This window comes from Pan paniscus, chromosome 11, assembly GCF_029289425.2.
Source record: "Pan paniscus chromosome 11, NHGRI_mPanPan1-v2.0_pri, whole genome shotgun sequence".
Taxonomy (NCBI): Eukaryota; Metazoa; Chordata; class Mammalia; order Primates; family Hominidae; genus Pan; species Pan paniscus.
Window position 1 is genome coordinate 109,491,246 of NC_073260.2, and position 21,295 is coordinate 109,512,540.

The 21,295-nt window shown below is 36.9% G+C and overlaps 2 pseudogenes; one reads left to right on the plus strand and one right to left on the minus strand.

Annotated features, from left to right (window-relative positions):
• Positions 1–316: 316 nt before the first annotated feature.
• On the minus strand, positions 317–1,884 carry LOC100995782 (PC4 and SFRS1-interacting protein-like; annotated as a pseudogene).
• On the plus strand, positions 1,857–21,191 carry LOC103786773 (H(+)/Cl(-) exchange transporter 3-like; annotated as a pseudogene).
• Positions 21,192–21,295: the final 104 nt, after the last annotated feature.

Here is a 21,295-nt window from a genome sequence, read left to right on the forward strand (position 1 = left end):
TGTTGTTTCCTGACATTTTAATGAATGCCATTCTAACTGGTGTGAGATGGTATCTCATTGTGGTTTTGATTTGCATTTCTCTGGTGACCAGTGATGATGAGCATTTTTTCATATGTTTGTTGGTTGCATAAATGTCTTCTTTTTTTTTTTTTTGAGACAGAGTCTTGCCCTGTTGCCCAGGCTGGGGCACAATGGCGCAATCTCGGTTCACTGCAACCTCTGCCTCCCGGGTTCACACCATTCTCCTTCCTGCCTCAGCCTCCCGAGTAGTTGGGACTACAGGTGCCCGCCACCATGCCCAGCTAATTTTTTGTATTTTTATTTTATTTTATTTTATTTTTTTAAAAAACTTTATTTTAAAATTTTGGTTACAGTTTCATTCTTAACAAGTCTACTACTGTTTAATTTCTCAGGATTAAAAAAAATTTATTAAGATTCTAAAGAATTAAACAACAAAGGAATGTCAAGAGAAGGGCCCCATTCTTAGGGGTATAACTGCTATTCCAGTTTAATAACTAGCTTCAAAACAAAATGAACTTTTATATTTTCTAAATGAATAATGTACAACCACCATCTTCGTCTGAGCTTGTTATTACTTTCAAACACAAAGCTTCATTTTAAGCTTGGTTAAAAAAAAAAAAAAAAAACAAGAATGATGGCCGACCTTAGCATGTAGTGTGTACCTTACAGGAAATTTGTTAATCATAACACAGTAATGCCATTAATAATGAAGTCCTCCATTTAGAATCTGGAACATTCTTCCATCAATGGGGGGAAGGGGGAAATTCAGTCCAATGATTCTGTCTCAAGATCTTCATCTCTTGTTTGCTCCACTTGTATTCTCTTTTCAGTAACTGGATTAATGCTTTGAGCCCAAAATGAGATATTTTTTATTACTGTAGATTACATGTTGTTTGGTGCTCAGTTTCCACTTGTTTTTCCTGCTTGCGTTTTCGATCTGCTGCTTCTTTCTCATTTTGGCCTTTCAGCATATTCCTTCTGTGAGCAGTCTGAACGTTCCTCCCACCTTTTCTCTTCTTTTCACCTTCTTGATCATCTCCTTCTTCTTCAGAATCGGAGGTTGATGTAACCCCTGTGTTAGCTAAATTTTTCCTTTTGACTCAACTTCTTTCTTCTACTCTATTTTGTCTGGCTCTTTTCTTGGCTTATCTTCTTCCTTCTGGCCCTCTTCGTCCTTCTTAGGCTGCTTTTTAGGTTGTTTTTCCTCTTGCCCCTTTTTCTTACTTTTGTCCTCTTCAGTAATGATGTCACTCTCTGAAGGACAGGGCTGTTTTACCATTTTGGGTCTGCCTCTTGGTTTTGGAATCTTGACTTCTGTAGCTGCAGGTCGTCCTCTTTTAGGACTCACTTTTAGATTAACAGATGCTGTTGCTGTTGTCACTACTCCTGCCTCCTCAGTTTCTACTTGTTTTTCTGCCTTTCTCTTTCTCCCTCTTCTGGCAGCTTTTGGAGTAGTTACGTCAACTGCTTTAGTCACATCCTCATTGCTGGCTTTTTCTTCATGGTCGGTATCTTCCTTTGAAACACTAGTTTCTTTTTCTTCAACTTCAACATTGGATGACGCGTTTGATTGTTTAGTTGCTGCCTGTTGACTTGAAAATTTCACTTTTGGATTGTTATCTGTCCCCATAAACCTTCGTTAAAATCTTTTGTTTGGTTTGCCATACTTTTCCTTATTTTCGGAGTAAGGAAATATAACCTTTGGTCCTAAAAAAGCAGTCTCATGAGTTCCAAAAAAGAAAATGGGTAGTTTGTTTGTGGGTGGCTTTACAGCTCCATCAAGAACTTCATCTACTCCAGCTGACCAGTGGGGATAACCTTTCATCTTGGCGAAGATGAGGTCTCCAGGTTTGAAATCGCGAGTCGTGTTTCAGGGGGTGAGACCGGGGTCCGAAGCCCGGGAGGCAGCGAGGAGATGCGGCGGTGCGGGGATGAGGGCAGGGGAGGTTGCCGGGCGTCCTGACGCTCCAATTTTTTGTATTTTTAGTAGAGACTGGGTTTCACTGTGTTAGCCAGGATGGTCTCGATCTCCTGACCTACTGATCCGCCCACCTTGGCCTCCCAAAGTGCTGGGATTACAGGCGTGAGCCACCATGCCCGGCCATAAATGTCTTCTTATAAGAAGTGTCTGTTCATATCGTTTGCCCACTTTTTGATGGGGTTGTTCATTTTCTTCTTGTAAATTTGTTTAAGTTCTTTGTAGATTTTGGATATTAGACCTTTGTCAGATGGATAGATTGCAAAAATTTTCTCCCATTCTGTAGGTTGCCTATTCACTCTGATGATAGTTTCTTTTGCTGTGCAGAAGCTCTTTAGTTTAATTAGATCCCATTTGTCCATTTTGGCTTTTGTTGCTATTGCTTTTAGTGTTTTAGTCATGAAGCCTTTGCCCATGCCTATGTCCTGAATGGTATTGCCCAGGTTTTCTTCTAGGCTTTTCATGATTTTGGATCTTAAGTTTAAGTCTTTAATACATCTTGAGTTGATTTTTGTATAAGGTGTAAGGAAGGGATCCAGTTTCAGTTTTCTGCATATGGCTAGCCAGTTTTCCCAACACCATCCATTACATAGGGAATCTTTTCCCCATTGCTTGTTTGTGTCAGGTTTGTTAAAGATCAGATGGTTGTAGATGTGTGGTGTTATTTCTGAGGCCCCTGTTCTGTTCCATTGGTCTATATATCTATTTTGGTACCAGTACCATGCTGTTTTGGTTATTGTAGGCTTGTAGTATATATAGTTTGAAGTCAGGTAGCGTGATGCCTTCAGCTTTGTTCTTTTTACTTAGGATTGTCTTGGCGATGCGGACTCTGTTTTGGTTCCATATGAACTTTAAAGTAGTTTTTTCCAATTCTGTGAAGAAAGTCATTGGTAGCTTGATGGGGATGGCATTGAATCTATAAATTACTTTAGGCAGTATGGCCGTTTTCATGATATTGATTCTTCCTATCCATGAGCATGGAATATTTTTCCATTTGTTTGTCTCCTCTCTTATTTCCTTGCGCAGTGGTTTGTAGTTCTTGAAGAGGTCCTTCACATCCCTTGTAAGTTGTATTCCTAGGTATTTTATTCTCTTTGAAGCAATTGTGAATGGGAGTTCACTCATGATTTGGCTCCGTATTTGTCTGTTATTGGTGTGTAGGAATGCTTGTCATTTTTGCACATTGATTTTTTATCTTGAGACTTTGCTGAAGTTGCTTATCAGCTTAAGGAGATTTTGGGCTGAGATTATGGGGTTTTCTGAATATACAATCATGTCATCTGCAAACAGACACAGTTTGACTTCCTCTCTCCCTATTTGAAAACCTTTATTTCTTTCTCTTGCCTGATTGCCCTGGCCAGAACTTCCAATACTATGTTGAATAGGAGTGGTGAAAGAAGGCATCCTTGTCTTGTGCCAGCTTTCAAAAGGAATGCTTCCAGTTTTTGCCCATTCAGTATGATACTGGCTGTGGGTTTGTCATAAATAACTCTTATTATTTTGAGATACATTCCATCAATACCTAGTTTATTGAGAGTTTTTAGCATGAAGGGGTGTTGAATTTTGTCGAAGGCCTTTTCTGCATCTATTGAGATAATCATGTGGTTTTTGTCATTGGTTCTGCTTATGTGATGGATTGCATTTATTGATTTGCATATGTTTGAAGTCAGGTAGCATCATCCCAGGGATGAAGCTGACCTGATAGTGGTGGATAAGCTTTTTGATGTGCTGCTGGATTCAGTTTGCCAGTATTTTATTGAGGATTTTCGCATCGATGTTCATCAGGGATATTGGCCTGAATTTTTTATTTTTTTTTTAATTGTGTCTCTGCCAGGTTTTGGTTTGGTATCATGCTGGCCTCATAAAATGAGTTAGTGAGGATTCCCTCTTTTTCTATTTTTGGAATAGTTTCAGAAGGAATGATACCATCTCTTCTTTGTACCTCTGGTAGAATTCAGCTGTGAATCTGTCTGGTCCTGGACTTTTTTGGTTGGTAGGCTATTAATTACTGCCTCAATTTCAGAACTTGTTATTGGTCTATTCAGGGATTTGACTTCTTCCTGATTTAGACTTGGGAGGGTGTATGTGTCCAGGAATTTATCCATTTCTTGTAGGTTTTCTAGTTTATTTGCATAGAGGTGTTTATAGTATTCTCTGATGGTAGTTTGTATTTCTGTGTGATCAGTGGTGATAACCCATATATCATTTTTGATTGCATCTGTTTGATTCTTCTCTCTTTTCTTATTAGTCTGGCTAGTGGTCTATCTATTTTGTTGATCTTTTCAAAAAACCAGCTCCTGGATTCATTGATTTTTTGAAGGGTTTTTTTTTGTTTCTATCTCCTTCAGTTCTGCTCTGATCTTAGTTATTTCTTGTCTTCTGCTAGCTTTTGAATTTGTTTGCTCTTGCTTCTCTAGTTCTTTTAATTTTGAGGTTAGGGTGTCAATTTTAGATCTTTCTTGCTTTCTGTTGTGGCCATTTAGTGCTATAAATTTCTCTCTACACATTGGTTTAAATGGGTCCCAGAGATTCTAGTACAGTATGTCTTTGTTCTCATTGGTTTCAAAGGACATCTTTATTTCTACCATCATTTCGTTATTTACCCAGTAGTCATTCAGGAGCAGGTTGTTCGGTTTCCATGTAGTTGTTCAGTTTTGAGGGAGTTTCTTAATCCTGAGTTCTAATTTGATTGGACTGTGGTCCGAGAGACTGTTTGTTATGATTTCCGTTCTTTTGCATTTGCTGAGGAGTGTTTTACTTCCAATTTTGTGGTCAATTTTAGAATAAGTGAAATGAGGTGCTGAGAAGAATGTATATTCTGTTGATTTGGGTTGGAGAGTTCTATAGATGTCTATTTGGTCCACTTGGTCCAGAGCTGAGTTCAAGTCCTGAATATCCTTTTTAATTTTCTGTCTCATTGATCTGTCTAATAATGACAGTGGTGTGTTAAAGTCTCCCACTGGTATTGTGTGGGAGTCTCTTTGTAGGTCTCTAAGAACCCACTTTATGAATTTGGGTGCTCCTGTATTGGGTGCGTATATATTTAGGATAGTTAGCCCTTCTTGTTGCATTGATCCCTTTACCATTATGTAATGCCCTCCTTTGTCTCTTTTGATCTTTGTTGGTTTAAAGTCTGTTTTAGCAGAGATAAGGATTGCAGCTCCTGCTTTTTTTGTGCTTTCCATTTGCTTGGCAAATATTCCTCCATCCCTTTTTTTTGAGCATGTGTGTGTCTTTGCATGTGAGATGGGTCTCCTGAATACAGCACACTGATGGGTCTTGACTCTTTATCCAATTTGCCAGTCTGTGTCTTTTAATTGGGGCATTTAGCCCATTTGCATTTAAGGTTAATATCGTTATGTGTGAATTTAATCCTGTCATTATGATGCTAGCTGGTTGTTTTGCCCATTAGCTGATGCAGTTTCTTCATAGTGTCGATGGACTTTACAATTTGGTATGTTTTTGCAGTGAATGGTACCAGTTGTTCCTTTCCATGTTTAGTGCTTCCTTCAGGAGCTCTTGTAGGGCAAGCCTGGTGGTGGCCAAATCTCTCAGCATTTGCTTGTCTGTAAAGGATTTTATTTCTCCTTCACTTACGAAGCTTAGTTTGGCTGGATATGAAATCCTGGATTGAAAGTTTTTTAAGAAGGTTAAATATTGGCCCCCACTCTCTTCTGGCTTGTAGGGTTTCCGCTGAGAGATCTGCTGTTAGTCTGATGGGGTTCCCTTTGTGGGTAACCCGACCTTTCTCTCTGGCTGTCCTTAACATTTTTTCCATCATTTCAACCTTGGAGAATCTGATGATTATGTGTCTTGGGGTTGCTCTTCTCGAGGAATATCTTTGTGGTGTTCTCTGTATTTCCTGAATTTGAATGTCGGCCTGTCTTGCTAGGTTGGGAAAGTTCTCCTGGATAATATCCTGGAGAGTGTTTTCCAACTTGGTTCCATTGTCCCCATCACTTTCAGGTACATCAGTCAAACGTAGGTTTGGTCTTTTCACATAGTCCCATATTTCTTGGAAGCTTTGTTCATTCCTTTTTATTCTTTTTTCTCCAATCTTGTCTTCTTGCTTTATTTCATTAAGTTGATCTTCAATCACTGATATCCTTTCTTACACTTGATCGATTCGGCTATTGACACTTGCTTCATGTTCTTGTGTTGTGTTTTTCAGCTCCATCAGGTCATTTATGTTCTCTACACTGGTTATTCTAGTTAGCAAATTGTCTAACCTTTTTTCAAGGCTGTTAGCTTCCCTGCATTGGGTTAGAACATGAAGCATAATTTTTAAGCCAAAATAAATTTTACACAGTAATTTGCATATTAAAATACTGATCTACACCTGGCCCTTTTTAAAAAACTGCAATATATTGTAGCCAGCTTTTTGTATCACTATATATTGATCAACCTTATTCTTTTTAACTGCTGCATTATATTCAATTGCATAAATGTACATAATTTAATTCATTACCAATAGATGAGACATTTACATTGGTTTGAATTTTTCAGTATTACAAATAATGTTTCAATAAAATATTTAAGCTTTTCTTCACTTGTGGCATTAATTCCTAGAAGTAGAATCCTGATATTTTGATAGGTATTTCCAAATCGCCTCCCAAAATGCTTGTATCTCTACTTCCACTGTCAAGTCTAATAATATTCACTCGGGATTATCATATTTCTTACCAAGCCTGTTTTTACACTCTATCTAAACTGTTTTCTTTTCCTTTCCTTTCCTTCCCCTCCCCTCCCCTCCCCTCCCATCTCCTCTCCCCTCCCCCTCCCCTCCCCTCCCGTCTCCTCTCCCCTCCCCTCTCCCCTCCCCTCTCCCCTCCCCTCTCCCCTCCCCTCTCCCCTCCCCTCTCCCCTCCCCTCTCCCCTCCCCTCTCCCCTCACCTCCCCCGCCTCCCCTCTCCTCTCCCCTCCTCTCCCCTCCCCTCTCTTTTCCTTTCCTCAGCATCTTGCTCTGTGGCCTAGGTTGAAATGCAGTAGCACTATCATGGCTCACTGCAACCTCGACTGACCTGGGCTCAAGCAATTCTCCCAACTTAGCACTGAGTAGCTGGGACTACAGGCACATACCACCATGCCCAACTTTTTTTTTTTTGTATTTTTAGTAGAGACGGAGTTTTGCCATGATGCCCAAGCTGGTTTCAAATTCCTGAGCTCAAGCAATCCACCCATCTCAGCCTTCCAAAATGCTGGGATTACAGGCATGAGCCATTGTGGCTGGCCCAAAATCTCTTTTTCTAACAGTAATATAAATTTTCTTTTACAGACTATACTCACATCATTTGTTTCTTCTTTCAGAAATAGGTATTAAGCATATCTAACATGGCATGTATAGGTATAATTCTCATTGTAAAACCATAGCCTAATTTATTTCAAATTTCAATTTGAAATTCATATTTTTTAAAGAAATTTTCTTAGATTAATCCCACCTAGTTTCAGGTACTACAGTCCCAAGATTTCTTTCTTTTTAACAAATTAAATATAGGTAAGATGACTAAAATGGTAGTCAAAGAATATTGGAACCTGGGCATTTCAATATTTGAACTTTGTTTTGAAATATAATTTGTTACATTATAAAAATATTATATTGCACCTGGAAGTCAGGGACAGTTTTTTTTTTTATTATCTTTGTATCTCCGACACTGTATAGAAAAGTGCTATTTATACAAAAAAAATTCTTAATAAAGTCTTCAGTTGTAAAGTCTTCTGTACAGACTTTAGATCAGGGATTGACAGACTACAAGCCCTGTGCCAAATCCTGTCCTTCACCTGTTCTGTAAATAAAGTTTTATTGGAGCACATTCAGACTCATTCATGTACATATTATCTATGATTTCTTTTGTGCTACTATGGCAGAATTGAGTTGTTGCAACCGTGTGGCATCCAAAGCCTAAAATATTTACTCTAGCTGTTTGCCAACCTGTTTTAGATTATAAGCACTTTGGCATTAATATGTTTTTGTTTTCTTTCTATAGCACATAGTAAGATGTTCTGCCCACATTCTGCATAATTTATGGATTTATTCAAGGATTTATGCAAGTGTAGCTGCAAGAAAAAAACCTAGAAGTGAACTTGCTAGATTGAAGAGCATCTGTGTATATTAAATTTTGTTAATTTTTACCTTCCCGAAGGGATTATTCCAGTTCATATTCAAACTACTAATTTTGTGATAGGGCCTCTTTCTTTATAGCTTTGCTAACTTCATGCATTCACACACTTTATCTTTACTAATCTGATAGAGGAAAATGATATTGTTGATTTGATTTGCATTTCTTTTTATGTGTTAGATTGAGCTTATTTTCATATTTAAAAGCCATTTGTACTTCTTTTTCTTGAGCTATCTTTTAATGTCCTTCCTGATACATTTCTCAAGTCTGTGATACTCATATAAGATATATAGTGAACATGAGCCAAGATTTATTTTACTCTAGTGAGGGAACCAGCCTGATGACAAGGCTGATTGAGAGGAGCATGTATGAGACTAAGTGTATATCATCAGTGAAAGAAAGCAAATTCTTACAGGGCAAAAACAAACAAAACCACAACTCTAAGGGTTATTTTTTCTACTGGACAGAATTCATTTGCATTTTAGCAGATAAAAATTACTATTTTCAATTTATCTTTTACAAATCATTTTCTATACAGAATCTATTTCCTAATCAGTAGTAAATAGTCATTTAAAATTTTCCAGAGCATTAGGTGACTATTATGCAGGCTAATTGTTGATATCTGGGTTTGACTTTAAAGGGACATGTCATAATCTTTTGGCCTTATTTCCAAGTTTTGGATAATTTTTCTTAACGTTTGTCTCTAATTGAAATGATTTCAAGTGATGTTATTTCTGTATGACTTAATGAACTTCTCAGGTCACGTAGCTCACTGTTGTCTCTTCTAAAACATATTCATCTTTCCTTTTTTCCTCCGTAGGAACTCATTATACAATGACAAATGGAGGCAGCATTAACAGTTCTACACATTTACTGGATCTTTTGGATGAACCAATTCCAGGTGTTGGTACATATGATTTCCATACTATTGACTGGGTGCAAGAAAAATGTAAAGACAGAGAAAGGCATAGATGGGTAAGTGTTTTTAGTAATTTTAAAAAATATAGTGCATAATTAGATCATTTAGTAATGTATTTCTGCCAATGATCTCAGGCTGCCAAAATATATTTACATTTAATATAAGTAAATGTCTACATTTCATAGGTGATACATGTTTTTTCTTTTTCTGTGTTAAATTTTTTTAGTTTACTTATACCCCATATATTTCCAGAAGGGAATTCAGGTAGCTAAAAAACAAGGAAATACAGTAAGAAGACAAAATAAGAAGGAAAGGGAAAGGGAAAAATACAGCACAGGAGTTGGGGGAAAGAACAAGCCCAGTTCAAGATATGGAGGTCAGCATGATTTTTGATTCTGAGCAGCCCAGAAGCTAAGGCAAAAAAAGGAAACTCATTGCATAACTCTTACCTATTGAAAAAGGAGAAATCTACTTATAGTTTTGTGGGGTTTTACTGTTTTCTTTTATCCCCTTTTCCAGTATTCGATTCTGAGATATTTCTCAGCGTGGATCCCAAATAAGGCTTATTGAGTGTTGTAATGATTCACTAAGTGTTTTTTTAAAAAATGCCTTTAACATAGAAAAATACAATTTCTGGATCCTTTTTGTTTGTGGTTGTGACCTACTGCTAATGTAATCCAAAATCAATCCTCCCTCCCTCCCTCCCTCCCTCTCTTCCTTCCTTCCTTCCTTCCTTCCTTTCATTCTTTCATTCTTTCTTTCTTGTCTCTTTTGCCCAGGCTGGAGTGCAGTGGCGTGATCTTGGCTGACTGCAACCTCCGCCTCCTGGGTTCAAGCAATTCTCCTGCCTCAGCCTCCTGAGTAGCTGGGACTACAGATGTGCATCCCCATGCCTGGCTAGTTTTTATACAAAATACATTTTAAAAAAATAAAAAATGTGTATATTTTTTGAGACCAAGTCTCATTCTGTTGGCCAGGCTGGAGTGCAGTGGTGTAATCTTGGCTCACTGCAACCTTTGCCTCCCAGGTTCAAGCGATTCTTATACTCAGCTTCCCAAGTAGCTGGAATTACAGGTGTGTGCCATCATGCCAAGCTACTTTTAGTATTTTTAGTAGAGATGGGGTTTCACCATGTTGGCCAGCTAGTCTCAAACTCCTGGCCTCCGGTGGTTTGCTGACCTCAGCCTCCCAAAGTAGAAAATCTTTTTGAAAAATAAAATTCCAAATCTCAAAAGGCCCTACATAATTTTGGTATTGGAAATTTACTTTTCAATGAAAATGACTATTTACACAAATTAATTATAAGCTTCCATATTAATGTATACGTGTGTGAAACCTGAAATTGAAATTACATTACATTATTTATGAAAGGTACAGCTTCTGAGATTCATCAGATGATATATACCTTTAGGGCATATGTAAAAATACAGTACATGAAATCAGTGCTTTAATCCAGTGATTCTTAAACTTTTTGGTGTCAGATCCCCTTGAAACTCTTTAAAAATATTGAAGACCCCCAAGGAGCCTTGGTTTACGTGGTTTTTATCAACAGATATTTACCATATTAGACACTAAAACTGAGGACTTTTTAAAAAAACTAATTCATTTTAAAATAACAGTAACAAAACCCATTACATGTTAACATAAATAACATTTTTACAAAAATATATTTTCAAAAAATATTTAGTGAGAGAATGACATTGCGCTACATTTGCTATAAATCTCATTGTTGTCTGGCTTAATAAAACACTGCTGGATTCTCATATCTGCTTTTGCATTCAATATGTTATATGTTGCTTTTATGGAAGTTTATGAAGAAAAGTCAGCCTTATATACAGATAATATAGTTGGAAAAGCTATGAGTATTTTAATAGTCTTTAAGATTATTGCAAATATTCTTCTTTGATACTACACTAAAGTGACAAGCGTTCATTTCTTAAAGATTAGTTGTAAGGTGTACTTTGAAACTGCACCAATGAACTTTGTCTCCTGTTACATTAACCATTGATTTTGAACCTTGAACTTGGAATATATGATTTCGTAACATTATGCAATGATCATGTGGAAAATATTGATTCACTGATTTATGTGGATCTTTTAAATGTTGACACCTTTATTGTATAATACAATATTTTAAAAATCACATTTGTTAATTTTACCTTTGATCTCTTCAGAAAAGTCTGTAAGTATTGGGAACCTAGCATCCTCACGGTGATAGATACAAGTTTCCTAAAATTCTAATTTTTACTGGAGAGCTCAAATTCTATCATTGGAAACAAGTACACATTTATTTTACTTAAAAAGGACAGGATTACTTGGTTTCATTATTGAGAAAGTACCTGTCAAATTCCCAAATTTGAAAAACCATAATTTGGTGTCACTCTTTCAAGTAAAAATGGTATTCCATGTAAGTGTCTAGTTTATTTTGCAACTCAAATAAATTATACAAGTGCTTTTATTTAGGACATAACCTCATGCTTCCATATGCAGCAGACGTGTATAGTTTTGCATAGTTACTTATGCATAGTTCTTTTCTCATCACACAAAATATTAAAAATACTCAGTGATTGAGGTGTAGCAATTTTTACTCCTCATCAAAGATGCTCTTATTTGAAACTGGCATTTTATTTATTTATTTAATTTTACTGGGAAGCATGGCAGTCAAGAATGTAATGACTGCCAGTACATTTGAGTGCCACTGCCTCATTTTTACTAAGGAGCCAGCAGTTTTGCCATTGGTTTTGCATTTTCAGTAAAAATGTTAACACAGTGAAAAAGGCACATAATGTCTTGTATTATTTTGTAAACAGTATTATCCAGCGATCCTCTGCCTCAGTCTTCCAAAGTACTAGGATTACAGCAATGAGCCACCATGACCAGCCTGTTTTGGTTTCCTTTGGTCTCAGTTTTCTCTAAAATTTTATGAACAGAGTATCATGGATACTCTCCAGGTACCACACTTTAAAATACACTTAAATCCCAGCCTGAATACTGATAATGTCTCTGAATGTATACTTCTAAGTATGATTGTATTTACCTAATGATCATACAAGACACAGGATTTATAGTGTGAAAAGTTTTCAGGGATCCTCCAAGGTGTCTGTGGACTGTACTTTGAAAATCACTATTTTCATCCAAAGTGCCTAGCTCAGACACACTATAAATCCTGTGTCTTGTATGATCATTAGGTAAATACAGTTGGGATTTAAATATATTTTAAAGTACCTGGAGAATATCCATGACACTATATTCATAAAATTTTAGAGAAAACTGAGACCAAAGGAAACCAAAACAGGCTGGTCATAGTGGCTCATGCCTGTAATCCCAGTGCTTTGGAAGGCTGAGGCAGAGGATCGCTGGATCCCAGGAGTTTGAGACCAGTCTGGGCAAATATGGAGACTCTATCTCTACACAAAAAAACAAAAATTAGCTGGGTATAGTGTCTTGCGCGTGTAGTCCTAGCTACTCGGGAAGCTGAGGCAGGAGGATCCCTTGAGCCTGGGAGTTCGAGGTTACAGTGAGTTATGATTGCATCACTGGCCTCCAACCTGGATGATAGAGCAAGACCCTGTCACCCTTCAAAACAAAAAAAACTTTTTTCTCTGAGTCTGTTAATGGTTAGTCTACAGTCTTTGAAAACATTGCAAATAGTATAGCAACATATGAAGTAGCCAACATGTATCCTAGCTAATTTTATTAATCATCTAGACCAATCAAATATTTTTCGATATTTTGATCCATGCTTATATAAACAAAATTTTTTAAAGCCAGAAAATTCCACACATTTATATTCTTACTATTGTTCTTTAAACATTCTTTGTTTTTTTTTTTTTTGAGCAGAGTCTCGCTGTGTCACCCAGGCTGAAGTGCAGTGGTGTGATGTCAACTCACTGCAACCTCTGCCTTCCAGGCTCAAGCAATTCTCATGCTTCAGCCTCCCAAGTAGCTGGGATTACAGGTATGTGCCACTACACCTGGCTAATTTTTGTAATTTCAGTAGAGATGGGGTTTCGCCATGTTGGCCAGGCTGGTCTCAAACTCCTGCCTCAAGTGATCTGCCTGTCTTGGCCTTCCAAAGTGCTGGGATTATAGGTGGGAACCACTGTGCCTGGTCTACATTAAATTTTAAAGTCTTTCTATGTCAGTACATATACCCAACGTAATTCTTTTGTTCCGTGAACTTCTGTTATACTTGTATCCTTCCTACCCCAGCTTATTTGAAGCAAATTGATATTCTGTAATTTCAAATATTACCATTTCAGTATTTTACAAAATGGCTGCAGTTTAATTGTTGTTCCTTTTTCAATTATTGGCTTGCATATTTCTATAGAGAGTTTACCCCACATCAACCATTTGGATTCCCTGAAGTACAGATGGTACAGGAAAGGGAGAAATCTTGAAATACTAGGTTCCTTAGCATCCTCAAAGTTGACCAATGGGATTTTTTACTTGTTTGGTTGTTGTTTCTGTGTCTTCGTGGACTCATGGATTTAAGTATATTTGTGTTTTAATCATCACAGTTATTATAGTTATTGATGTTCATGTTATTCCATTTTAGATTAGTGGGAGCTTATTTAGTTTGCTATCTGTATCCTTTGTCATGCCCTTAGATAATCCTAATACTAATCCTAATTCATCGTAGACATTTCCTGCAGCAAACCTGGAATCAGCCATTTCTCCAAGGAGCTCTGATTCCATTGAAGGAAAATATAATATAGGTACAATCTGGGCACTAGGTGGTACTTGTTACTTCTGGGTTGGCTATTGTTTCTAGCCTCCTAAGTTTATATGACTCTTCTAGTTTAAATTCATAACTATAGGGCTAAACCTCTAGTTCTTAAATCTTCATTTCCTTTAAGTCTTACCAAAAATCTGAACATCACCAACATAGTCATTTCACTTACCCCACAATACACACATATGACATTGTCAGAATAACAGTACCAACACCACCACCAATTTTTCAGTATGCCTACTGAAAAATTTTAGGTAATCTGCCTCTAGCCTCCCAGTTAACTAGGACTGCAGGTGCACACCACCATGCCTGGCCATTTTTTTTTTTTTCTTTTAAAGACACTGGGTCTTGCTATGTTACCCAGGCTGGTCTGAAACTCCTGGCCTCAAACAATCCTCCTGCCTTTGCCTTCCAAAGTGCAGAGATTACAGGTGTGAGCCACTATATCTGGCCTATCCTTTATTTATTCCATCACAGTTTTACATACAAATTACTTTGTTGTAAAGTTCGTTGGGATAGTTTCTTCTGGATCATTATGTTACCAATTAGATGCACCTTTGATTTGTTTAATTTTACTTCAATTTTTAAGGTTTGCTTTTTAGATTTAGTTTTTTTTATAAATATATGAAATATTTCCATGATTCCAAAGTTAAATGTACAAAACAGGTATGTTCAAAGAAGTCTAGTTTCTGTCTCTGTCCCATCCAACCTGTTGTCCTCTTCCCCTTAAAGTAATAATTTACATTTCTAACTTTATGGTTTATCTTCTGATTTTTAAAAATATAAGCATATATATATATATATTCCTGTCTTTTAGCATACTTTCAGCCATCTTGCCCTTTTCCTGCATAACACTACATCTATCTCATTCTTAATTGCTGCAGAATTTTTCATTACATAGATATTCTGCAATTTATTTATATGATGCTATATTGATGAACATTTAAATGATTTCCAGATTTTTTGTTAGGAAAGTGATGACTGAATTCTCTGTACATATATCTTTTCTACTTGGTACGCTATCAAGCAACTACTTAAGTGACCTGACTGTGGTGCTGTGCAAGCAATTATATAAAGAAAACAGCAGTGACTCAGTCTGAAAATGACTTAATATTATCATGTTTTCTTACATATTACATTTATTTTTCCTGAGGAAAAGCAACAGGAGTTTAGTGATTATTTTTGAAAGAAATAACCTATTTCTATTTCTAAAGAATGGATAATATCTGTGTTTGGTTGCTTATAGGGTACAAGGAGTAAAATTGCCTCATTCACATTAGAACTGACTGTGTTATTTTAATGAAGCATTGTGACTTCAAATAGACCCGTTGCTTGAAATAGACTGGGTCATTGAATTCCAGCTGTAGCCCTCCTTCAGAACAGTTGAGTACTGAAGTCCGGGGCTGAGAATATGGCTTTTTAAAGCAACAATCCTAGTAGAACAGAAGAGGTGTGGACTAGTTAGGGATAGGTTTAGAAGTACATTCTTAGTAAGAGAGGTGAGACTTACCTTCATCTGGATCAAATCTATTACTCTCTTGTTAATCTCCTAACTTCCTACACTGTATCCAGTAGAGGACACTTTTGCCTCACACAGTAAAAAAAGAGCCTCTGGACTCTACCAATGGGATCGGCACTCTCCAAACCTGCATGTTAAAAGGCCTATAAGTTTTGAGGGTGTCCCTTTGTCCTCATGATTATTCTGTAACACATTGTATTTATGGGCATAGTATTATTATACACAGCTCCTATCTTTTAAAGAACATTATAATCCACTTAACTGCTAGGATCAGAGAATGACAGACAATTCAAACCATATTGTCTTACAGAAGACATATATAAAATATAGTTATGTGTACCAACTGAAGTTCAAATTTGATTTAATTTAAAACAATCTAGGTCAGATTTTATGTAGTTTGTGGACCCTTTGCACTCAAATCTCAAGGTTCTTATTAAAATGCAGATCTTGGCTGGGTGTGGTGGCTCACACCTGTAATCCCAGCATTTTGGGAGGCCGAGACAGGCAGATCACTTGTGTTCAGAAGTTCAACACCAGCCTGGCCAACGTAGCAAGGCCCTGTCTCAATTATAAAAAGAAAAAAACTTCTTAATAAAGAATAAAATGCAGATGTTGGGTAAAGACATGTCATCTGGTTTACAGGTAAAATAACTGTCTACAATGTAGTGATTTTGCCTCAAACTTACATTTTCCATTATTTAGTTCAGAAATTACTGTTCTATATATGGTAAATGAGAAAAATTGCTAGATTCTAGAATTGTGGCCTCTATTCATAGTTTGAAAAATGAAACAAAAACGTTTCTAATTTCAGATCAACAGCAAAAAGAAAGAATCAGCATGGGAAATGACAAAAAGTTTGTATGATGCGTGGTCAGCTTACAAATGGCTAGTAGTAACACTAATAGGATTGGCACCAGGTAAAGAAAATTTTTCAAGCAATCCTTTTTTAGTTAACAGAAGTATAAATCGTTCCTCCTTCCTCCGTTCAATTTTTTTCCAGGTACCATTGGGTTTTAAAAAGCATTTGTTTCTCTTCTTCAAAAAAATCTTCTTTTTTTTATTATTATACTTTAAGTTTTAGGGTACATGTGCACAACGTGCAGATTTGTTACATATGTATATATGTGCCATGTTGGTGTGCTGCACCCATTAACTCATCATTTAGCATTAGGTATATCTCCTAGTGCTATCCCTCCCCCGTCCCCTCACCTGACAACTGTCCCCAGAGTGTGATGTTCCCCTTACTGTGTCCATGTGTTCTCATTGTTCAATTCCCACCTATGAGTGAGAACATGTGGTGTTTGGTTTTTTGTCCTTGCGATAGTTTCCTGAGAATGATGGTTTCCAGTTTCATCCATGTCCCTACAAAGGACATGAACTCATCATTTTTTATGGCTGCATAGTATTCCATAGTATATATGTGCCACATTTTCTTAATCCAGTCTATCATGGTTGGACATTTGGGTTGGTTCCAAATCTTTGCTATTGTGAATAGTGCTGCAATAAACATACGTGTGCATGTGTCTTTATAGCAGCATGATTTATAATCTTTTGGGTATATACCCAGTAATGGGATGGCTGGGTCAAATGGTATTTCTAGTTCTAGATCCCTGAGGAATCGCCACACTGACTTCCACAACGGTTGAACTAGTTTACAGTCCCACCAACAGTGTAAAAGTGTTCCTATTTCTCCACATCCTCTCCAGCACCTCTTGTTTCCTGACTTTTTAATGATCGCCATTCTAAGTGGTGTGAGATGGTATCTCATGGTGGTTTTGATTTGCATTTCTCTGATGGCCAGTGATGATGACCATTTTTTCATGTGTTTTTTGGCTGTATAAATGTCTTCTTTTGAGAAGTGTCTGTTCATATCCTTTGCCCCCTTTTGGATGGGGTTGTTTGTTTTTTTCTTGTAAATTTGTTTGAGTTCATTGTAGATTCTGGATATTAGCCCTTTGTCAGATGAGTAGGTTGCAAAAATTTTCTCCCGTTGTTTAGGTTGCCTGTTCACTCAGATGGTAGTTTCTTTTGCTGTGCAGAAGCTCTTTAGTTTAATTAGATCCCATTTGTCAATTTTGGCTTTGTTGCCATTGCTTTTGGTGTTTTAGACATGAAGTCCTTGCCCATGCCTATGTCCTGAATGATATTGCCTAGGTTTTCTTCTAGAGTTTTTATGGTTTTAGGTCTAACATGTAAGTCTTTAATCCATCTTGAATTAATTTTTGTATAAGGTGTAAGGAAGGGATCCACTTTCAGCTTTCTACATATGGCCAGCCAGTTTTCCCAGCACCATTTATTAAATAGGGAATCCTTTCCCCGTTGCTTGTTTTTGTCAGGTTTGTCAAAGATCAGATGGTTGTAGATATGTTGCATTATTTCTGAGGGCTCTGTTCTGTTCCATTGATCTATATCTCTGTTTTGGTACCAGTACCATGCTGTTTTGGTTACTGTAGCCTTGTAGTATAGTTTGAAGTCAGGAAGTGTGATGCCTCCAGCTTTGTTCTTTTGGCTTAGGATTGCCTTGGTGATGTGGGCTCTTTTTTGGTTCCATATGAACTTTAAAGTAGTTTTTTCCAATACTGTGAAGAAAGTCATTGGTAGCTTGATGGGGATGGCATTGAACCTATAAATTACCTTGGGCAGTATGGCCATTTTCACGATATTGATTCTTCCTACCCATGAGCATGGAATGTTCTTCCATTTCTTTGTATCCTCTTTTATTTCCTTGAGCAGTGGTTTATAGTTCTCCTTGAAGAGGTCCTTCACATCCCTTGTAAGTTGGATTCCTAGGTATTTTATTCTCTTTGAAGCAATTGTGAATGGGAGTTCACTCATGATTTGGCTCTCTGTTTGTCTGTTATTGGTGTATAAGAATGCTTGTGATTTTTTACATTGGTTTTGTATCCTGAGACTGCTGAAGTTGCTTATCAGCTTAAGGAGATTTTGGGCTGCGACGACGGGGTTTTCTAGATATACAATCATGTCATCTGCAAACAGGGACAATTTGACTTCCTCTTTTCCTAATGGAATACCCTTTATTTCCTTCTCCTGCCTAATTGCCCTGGCCAGAACTTCCAACACTATGTTGAATAGGAGTGGTGAGAGAGGGCATGCCTGTCTTGTGCCAGTTTTCAAAGGGAATGCTTCCAGTTTTTCCCCATTCAGTATAATATTGGCTGTGGGTTTGTCATAGATAGCTCTTATTGTTTTGAGATACATCCCATCAATACCTAATTGATTGAGAGTTTTTAGCATGAAGGTTGTTGAATTTTGTCAAAGGCCTTTTCTGCATCTATTGAGATAATCGTGTGGTTTTTGTCTTTGGTTCTGTTTATATGCTGGATTACATTTATTGATTTGTGTATGTTGAACCAGCCTTGCATCCCAGGGATGAAGCCCACTTGATCATGGTGGATAAGCTTTTTGATGTGCTGCTGGATTCGGTTTGCCAGTATTTTATTGAGGATTTTTGCATCCATGTTCATCAGGGATATTGGTCTAAAATTCTCTTTTTTGGTTGTGTCTCTGCCCGGCTTTGGTATCAGGATGATGCTGGCCTCATAAAATGAGTTAGGGAGGATTCCCTCTTTTTCTATTGATTGGAATAGTTTCAGAAAGAATGGTACCAGCTCCTCCTTGTACTCTGGTAGTATTCGGCTGTGAATCCATCTGGTCCTGGACTTTTTTTTGTTGGTAAGCTATTGATTATTGCCACAATTTCAGAGCCTGTTATTGGTCTATTCAGAGATTCAACTTCTTCCTGGTTTAGTCTTGGGAGGGTGTATGTGTCGAGGAATTTATCCATTTCTTCTAGATTTTCTAGTTTATTTGCGTAGAGGTGTTTGTAGTATTCTCTGATGGTAGTTTGTATTTCTGTGGGATCATTGGTGATATCCTCTTTATCATGTTTTATTGCATCTATTTGATTCTTCTCTCTTTTCTTCTTTATTAGTCTTGCTAGCAGTCTATCAATTTTGTTGATCTTTTCAAAAAACTAGCTCCTGGATTCATTAATTTTTTGAAGGGTTTTTGTGTCTCTATTTCCTTCAGTTCTGCTCTGATTTTAGTTATTTCTTGCCTTCTGCTAGCTTTTGAATGTGTTTGCTCTTGCTTTTCTAGTTCTTTTAATTGTAACGTTAGGGTGTCATTTTTGGATCTTTCCTGCTTTCTCTTGTGGGCATTTAGTGCTATAAATTTCCCTCTACACACTGCTTTGAATATGTCCCAGAGGTTCTGGTATGTGTGTCTTTGTTCTCGTTGGTTTCAAAGAACATCTTTATTTCTGCCTTCATTTCATTATGTACCCAGTAGTCATTCAGGAGCAGGTTGTTCAGTTTCCATGCAGTTGAGCGGTTTTGAGTGAGTTTCTTAGTCCTGAGCTCTAGTTTGAGTGCACTGTGGTCTGAGAGACGGTTTGTTATAATTTCTGTTTTTTTACATTTGCTGAGGAGTGCTTTACTAATAAAATCTTCTTAAATATAAAACTAGGAGGCAGAGGCTTCCAAGTCTAGTCTTGGCTCTGTCACTTTAAGTATTTATCCAGCTTGGTTGATCTTTCTGGGCTCAGTTTCTATATCTGTAAAATAAGTGATTTGGATCAGGTGACCAATAAAGTATCTTTTGATGTTAACACCATAATAAATAGCCAATATTTATGGGGTGCTTCCTATGTGTTGTGCACTGTTCTAAAAAGTTTACATGTATTTAAACCTCATGGCATCCTATGATACCAATGCTGTCATTATCGCCATTTTACAGATGAGGGGACTGAAGCTGAAGAAAAGTAACTTAGTCTGACTAAGGTCATACAACTTAGCAAGTGGCCAAGCCTGGGTCTGAATTAAAGCCGTCTAGTTCCAGACCCTATCCTCTTCATCACCCTGCTATACAGCGTGGCCACAAAGTCCCAATGTGTGAGATTTTAAGAAATAGCTGTTGAGGACCTGAAAACAAATATTAAGCCCAGTTGTAATCACTTTCAGCTTCCATGATGGAAGATTATGTTCAGAAGACCACAAAACTAAATTTTGTGTAGAGAATATAGGTAAGTACTGATAATCCTAATTGGCATGCATAATAATGTTCTGGCCTCTGTGTATGTAACCCACTGATCTTTTTCTATAAGAAGGACCCACATTTGACCATAAATTTGTATATTTTTTATATTCTCACAGTAAAATAATCTTGATATATGGTTTTCTGTAATTTAAGAAAAAACTATAAATAGGAATACTATGAATTTCAATAATTACTTCTAATGAACATTAAATTTAAATGAAATTGATATCACTTATAAGTCTGTTAATTATGGATTGAAAATTAGATTTGTGAACCTTCTGCCAAGTAGCTGTCTTTTGAAGATATTTCAATATCTTTTAAATGCTGTTTTTTGGTTCACAATTAATTTGAATGATGTAACTTTTAAAAATTCCAAACAAAAATAGCAATTTTATTGTAAAAAATAACTCTTTACAGTTTTTAAATATAATAAACGTTTATAACTAAAATTTGAAAATCTTAAATTTATATGTACTTCTTAAATGACCCTTTTTTAGGAGTCTCCTGCTTTCCACTTGCCTTTTAACTGGATTGTTCTCGACTCCCAAAAGGTTGACTTATTTTTTGACCATCTCCAACATATTTTTACAGGGGCCTTGGCCAGATTAATAGACATTGCTGCTGATTGGATGACTGACCTAAAGGAGGGCGTTTGCCTTAGTGCATTGTAGTACAACCACAAAAAGTGCTGTTGGGGATCTAATGAAACAACATTTGAAGAGAGGGACAAATGTCTATGGTGGAAAACATGGGCAGAATTAATCATAAGTCAAGTAGAGTTAAGTCTTGCTTTGTCTCAAGATGAATTAATAATTGATACAGCAAAATGTTTACAATTCAGTTAATTATAAAATTAATCACATATTAGATGATTGCATCCACATTAAATGGATCCATCCTCAACACATTGCAGCAAGAAAGAATTAAATGCAGTATTGTTTCAAGAAGC